Source organism: Anser anser, assembly GCF_964211835.1.
Source record: "Anser anser genome assembly, chromosome: 2".
Lineage (NCBI taxonomy): Eukaryota > Metazoa > Chordata > Aves > Anseriformes > Anatidae > Anser > Anser anser.
In genome coordinates, this window is record NC_139721.1 from 134,352,184 (window position 1) to 134,358,183 (window position 6,000).

General features: G+C 34.3%; 1 long non-coding RNA gene across 1 annotated transcript in view; it reads left to right on the top strand.

The window, feature by feature from the left end:
- LOC310894344 overlaps positions 1-5,766 on the top strand; it is a 38,942-nt gene extending 33,176 nt beyond the window's left edge. The window contains exons 3-4 of the long non-coding RNA XR_014579827.1: positions 4,311-4,351; positions 5,643-5,766. This is a non-coding gene — a long non-coding RNA (uncharacterized lncRNA). The remainder of the gene's footprint in view (positions 1-4,310; positions 4,352-5,642) is intronic.
- Positions 5,767-6,000: the final 234 nt, after the last annotated feature.

The window sequence follows — 6,000 nt, forward strand, 5'->3', positions numbered from 1 at the left end:
GCCTCTAGAGGTGCCTGTTTCTCTCCAGTTCAGACTTAGATGTCTAACTTTTAAATGTCTAAAGCTAGGTGCGATGAATCCGACTTCAAATCATCTTGATCTTACATTGTTTGTCCACTGAACGGTTGAACAAATACTAATAACAGGAAATCTCTAAGGCATACCGTAATAGAGGTACCCTATGCTGACCAAGAATCGAAGAATAATGCATTCAATTGACTCTGCAATTACTGCTTTTAGCTAATGTTTTAGTGTGGGACTTGGCCAGATCTCTGTGACTTGTAAAACCTTTTATGTATCACTCAGGAGAAGGCATCTGAATGAAATATGCCCTTCTTGATGCCCATTAAACAATGTGAATTCCTGGGTTAGCGCTAAATAGGCTGTGCTCATCTTGCTTGATATATGAGTGTGATGACATTGCCATTTGCAGTGTTATGTCATTAACTAAAACAGACAGTCTGGATTTTCTTTTCTGAATATTTCTAATTCTTCATTTTGTGTAGAGAGAGGCTGTAGAAATCATATTTCCAGGTTGTTCCTTTGTAATTTTTGCCTCCTCTTCTGGAAAGGGAAAGCACACTCCTGTAGGTAAGGCAACCAAGATGAGAATTTAATCTTTTTCACTATAGTCAAAGTGTGAGGCTTATGATTAGTGTGTTCGTCCCTCTGGTCTTACTGTGTTTACTCAGAAAGTAAGTTCTGTAGTAAAGACTGTGTAATAGTAGATGTGTGCAAGACATGAGTCCCAAGTTTGGTGGGAACCTTTACTGTAATACAAACTATATTTCATATTAGTTAAGATTACATTCCCAGGACATAACAGGCATCCTTTGCCCACAAAAATAGACCCACACTGATTCTTTGGTTACTTTCATAACTTTACATGGTTTTATTTTCTAGCACACAACCTGCCTTAGAATTTCCTTTCATTATTCACTATTTTACTTGTGGTTAATCTTATACAAAAATATCCTTTTTTCCTTCATTGTCCCAGAGCGTAGAACCAAAACTCTTCATGAGACTGCAACACATAACGAACACAGAGATTTCTTTCTATTGTTTTTCCAGCATCCTGAAGGTTCATTTTGATGACCACAACATGTCTGATTTTAACCCAAAGTCAAAATCCAAAAGTGGGTTTTAAAAGTTATCTTCTGATTTTTTTCTTAGAAATGTATATATATTTAGGTTTTCCGCAAACATCAGCATAATAGATGAAATGACAAGATTAATTTAGAAAAATGGTTGGTAGAATAGTTCCACTGAAGAAAAATATGCTGTTAGTAATTTTTAGTAAACTTTTTGGAATTTTATTTAGAAATGGTTAAGCACATTGTATCTTGAATGTGCATATCAAATTAAATATAATTATATTGTATACGTAAATTAATTAAACAGTTGGGAAATCGAATTTAGTAATGGATCACTGGCTCTAAACTACAGCATTCTACCTTGGGCTAAATTAAAAACTAACCACTTGGTGTTTTGACATCTCATTAGCAAAACTGCCTTTACCACACACTAGTCTATCTGAGTGATAGAAAAGAATGCATGCAAAAGGTTTGTGTAAAGGACTTGCTGGAAATAGAATAGATCTAATTTGAAAGGAAAATATTAGTGGAAATGATGGTTGGATTTATAATTATTGGATGGGAAAAATAAAGAAAATCTTGTATTTTCATATTATTTCTGAGAAATATTGACGGCATATGCATTTCTTGAATATGGAATTCCACTGGAAGTTCTTAGTATTGCAATGTGGAAAAAGAAATAGAAGAAGGAAAATTTGAATGAAGAATAATAAGTAGGTACTTTGTTCAGTTTGCTTCTTTCTGCCATTAGACAAAAGACAAAAAGAGTTAAAGAATAAAACCTATCATTGCTATTTGCTAGCTTATTGGTTTAATAAATGCCAAGCGTTGTTTACCTTTTGGGAAATCCACATAATGCACAGAGAGGGAATTTGAAAGGAATTGTATACGTGATATGAAAGAATAAGGATGAGAACAGTACAATGAAAACCATTTGCACGAGCTGCAGCTGCAGATTCTTGGTTTTTCTAAGAATCGGCCTTTAATTTCTGCGCTGTTTTGTACTGTTTGCCCCTACAATTTGGCTTCACCCTTTAAAAGCATTTAGAGTTATATGTAACAATGTCTTACATCAAATCTGAGTTGCTTTTGTTGCCAAGTCTGGTAGACTGTGCACCATCTTTATCCTCGGGGACTACTCAGTTTATTCTAACCGAGCTGATCACATTGTCCTTTTTGACGTTGCCTGTTCTAACTCTTGCCATTTGGATAGCATCTTATTTTTTGGATTTTTGCCCTGACTGAAGTACTGAGCAGAATCTTCACAGACCTGTATTAGCCTTCTTCTCTTCTCCCTGAGGTGTCTTTGTACAAACTTGACTATACTGAATCTATTTCCACTGTTATTTTGCTGACTCTCCTCTTTGCTTCTGAATGCTTCTTTTACCCAGGTCTGTACTTAAGAGCATTGGAAATCTTTTGGATGTATTAAATCAGAGCCAGTTCATGGAGACTTCTATTTCACCTAGATTTTTGAGCACGTTTAAACAATAAAATCAATGTCGATGTTTTAAATTAAAAGCTCTTCTCTACCACTTCAAGAAAGTGAAAATCCCAACAAAATGGAAATATTCAAGACTACAGGTTTCGTCTGTGGGCAGTTACAGCTAAGACAATTTTTCCTTACATTAGCTGCACTTCCCAGTGTTTTCCAGCTATATTTTTGAATTTACCAGATGACATACCACCATGTGTTTGGAGATACATATGATTTTATAGATCATCTCCTTTCTTAGAAAATGAAAACACCGTGTTAGTGGTTCCAAATTCTAACAAGTATTGTTTATCAGCACAATTTTTATCAGCTTGGCCCATTGGTTTTAGTGACTAATACTATCATTTACATTAGATGTCTATGGTATTATTATGCCATTTCATGCTAGAGAAGTCACAAAGCAGAAGAAAATATAGAATCATGATTCTTGAAGACTCCAGTAATGAAGACTTACAATCAGCTGTGATCATACTAGACTGGGTACATATTCAAAATACTTTGTGGAATTCTTTCATCTGGGATTCAGTTTGGTGAGGACTGACTAACAGAAAAATGTCATGTTTCAGATATCAACACATAACAAGATACAAAGAATATTTAAGATGTCATTCAATCTGCCTAATTCAGCAGTCTACAAGATAAATTAAAAACAGTATCTTCACAGAGAATTCATAAACCTACTACAAGATATATATCTCAGAGAGCACATATCACTGGAGATGCTTCTTTATTTCCATTGACTGTCACATAAATCTACATATATATCTTAGGAGATACCTAGCATTATTGAAGTGAGTGTAATACTTAGCAACATGGAAAAATATTTCAAGACCATTCTGTACATGTAAAAGTGTAGGAATTTCCACATAAAGGAAACTCAGGTAAATTACTGTAGGACAGGGAAATTTGTATAGATCCTTGTTTTAACTTCTGCATAAATCTGGAAATACCTACTTAGTCCATCTATCCATAATAGTCGCCTGACCGCCTAATAGAAACCATTTTACACACAGAAGGGGTAAAATCTGAGTAAATGCTAGCAATGATAATTTGCTGTTAAATCCTTCAAGCATGCGTGATGAACTGCATTCTACTGGACTGTAATAGTAATATTCCCACTATAGCTGAATATTTGTCTCTATGTCTTTGGTTGGTTGGTTGGTTTTGTTCCAGTATAACAAAAATTGGCAGGTTAAACATTTGCTTAATGAGTATCTCTGTGAGCATCTGATAAAGACAAGCAACAAAATTGTGAAGATCAAGATCTTTCCATCTCTTGTAGCTTGGCTCTGTTTGTTACTTGTCCTGAGTGAAATATTTTTACATTGAAGAGATACATTGACTAACATTATTGTAAAACTTCAGAGAGGAAGAATACTTTTATTCAGAAATGGAAGCAGTTTAAACTCTTCTTTAGAATATTATATACTGTGATATTTACAATACAATTTTATAAAATATCTTCAAACTAGAAAGTTTGCTGTGTGTTGCTAGTTTTGGTCAATTTTCATTTTATTCTCTCTGTTAATAGTTTAGTTAATTTAGTTAATAATTAATTTTCTTTATACTGCAGGTTTACTACTTTTCACGTTTACTTGAATGTGAGGATGAACTTTTAAATTCGAACCTATTTACTACTCTCTAAAAAAATCTGTTTTTAACTTAACATTTAACGGTCAGCTTTCTGTCTTTCATATGCTGTATATCTCTTCCGATCGAAGTTCTGCTGAGCAAGAGTTGGACTTTCCTGCATGAATGGATGGTAAGAAGCACATTGCTATTATTTTTGTAGTGGTAAAAATTAAGTACCAATAAGAATAAAAATATTAATGATGGTGAAGATTACAATAATGAAACAACAGTTTTATTATTATTATTATTATAGAATGGTTATGTTGACATTTATATTTACATGTAATCTTACCATCACTTTGAAGGCAAAAATCAGCATCAACTAAGTGGCAGCTACTCATTAACTTGACACTAACATAAAATTGTACTGACATAATGCAAGAATAAAAGGTATCTTGGGGCATACTGAAGCTGGATGAGAAGAAGGGGGGTGCTAAATTAGCCTGTGTTTCCTTGATCACAAGTAGCCCTTGGTTGTTAAAACCTGGCAAAATTCAGAGCAAGAATGAGGGTTGCACTGCCATGCAATTTTCTACACCAAATCGGAATATTCAGAATTATGTACATAAGATGTATAGGTCCTCTTGAAAGCTAGCTGTATTTTCAAGGGCCTAATCAAAATGGAATGGCAACTGAGCATGTATTTAAAAGATTCTCATCATTAACATACTGCTGAACATCAGAAGAGTTAATGGGCTTTAACTGTAGGTTAGATTAATTTAGTATGAATTTGGCTGTCTTAAATTTAGGCATCTTGTCAGTGAAGACAGAAGTCAGTGAAATAACCTAAAAGGTATTAATTACATTTCTGTGGTCCCGTTTTAGTGATCAAGCTTAGGCTGGAGTGAATGGCTCTAAAGGAGATACCTAGCTCCTTGAAAATAGGAGAGAAGTAAGAGGAATCCTCCTAAAATTATTGATTTCATTTTTTTCCAAATAATCTTTGATATATTTTTGGGTGGTCAGTCTGTCTTTTAGAACAAATATAAAAAATTGCCTTGTCTAGAAACCATCCAGGGTTTTCAAGCCACTTAAATTACAGAAAAAAAATATTGTATGAGTTAAACTTTCATGTTTTCCTACAATGATTATTGGCTGGGCAAAAGGCGGGACATACTGTGAACTTATTAATGCTGTTAGGTAAAACAAAATTCAGTCTTAACTAAATAGGTTGCAAAATGCTAAGAAGCCAGTAGCACTTCTTGTACTTCATATTTTGCCCAAAGCTTTTAAGGTGGATTTGGCAATACTTGTTAATTAAATCTTTCACCAGTGAAGGTGGTGAAATCTAAGGTAAACTTTTAATTGTGCTGAGTAAGAGCAATTAATAATTGTGTATCAAGGAAAATTCTAAATCAGTGGTAATTGGAATGACAGGCAGGACTTTGCTCCAACACTTCATTAAACTTCTATTTTTATAGGGATTTCTTCATTTCCACTGGAATGAACAAGTCAGTATGCATGACTTATTCTGCAATGAACTTTGATGAATTTTTCTAAGTACATTAAAATGAGCTGCATCTTCTGTTAATCCAAAGACCCCCCCTTGCCACCCCCCCCCCCCCCCCCCCCCCCTTCATACATATGGTGATAAACCCTGTGATGCACATACAAGGCAGGATAATGGGCATGAAGGACAATCATATATGTACGTATATAAATATATATTTTGGCTTGTCAGTAATAACTCTGAACTGCCTACAGCATTCATAGTGCCTCTTAAAAGTCAGGTATTGTATTGAATTTAAAATTCTCTTATGCTGAGCAGGGAAGGAAAAA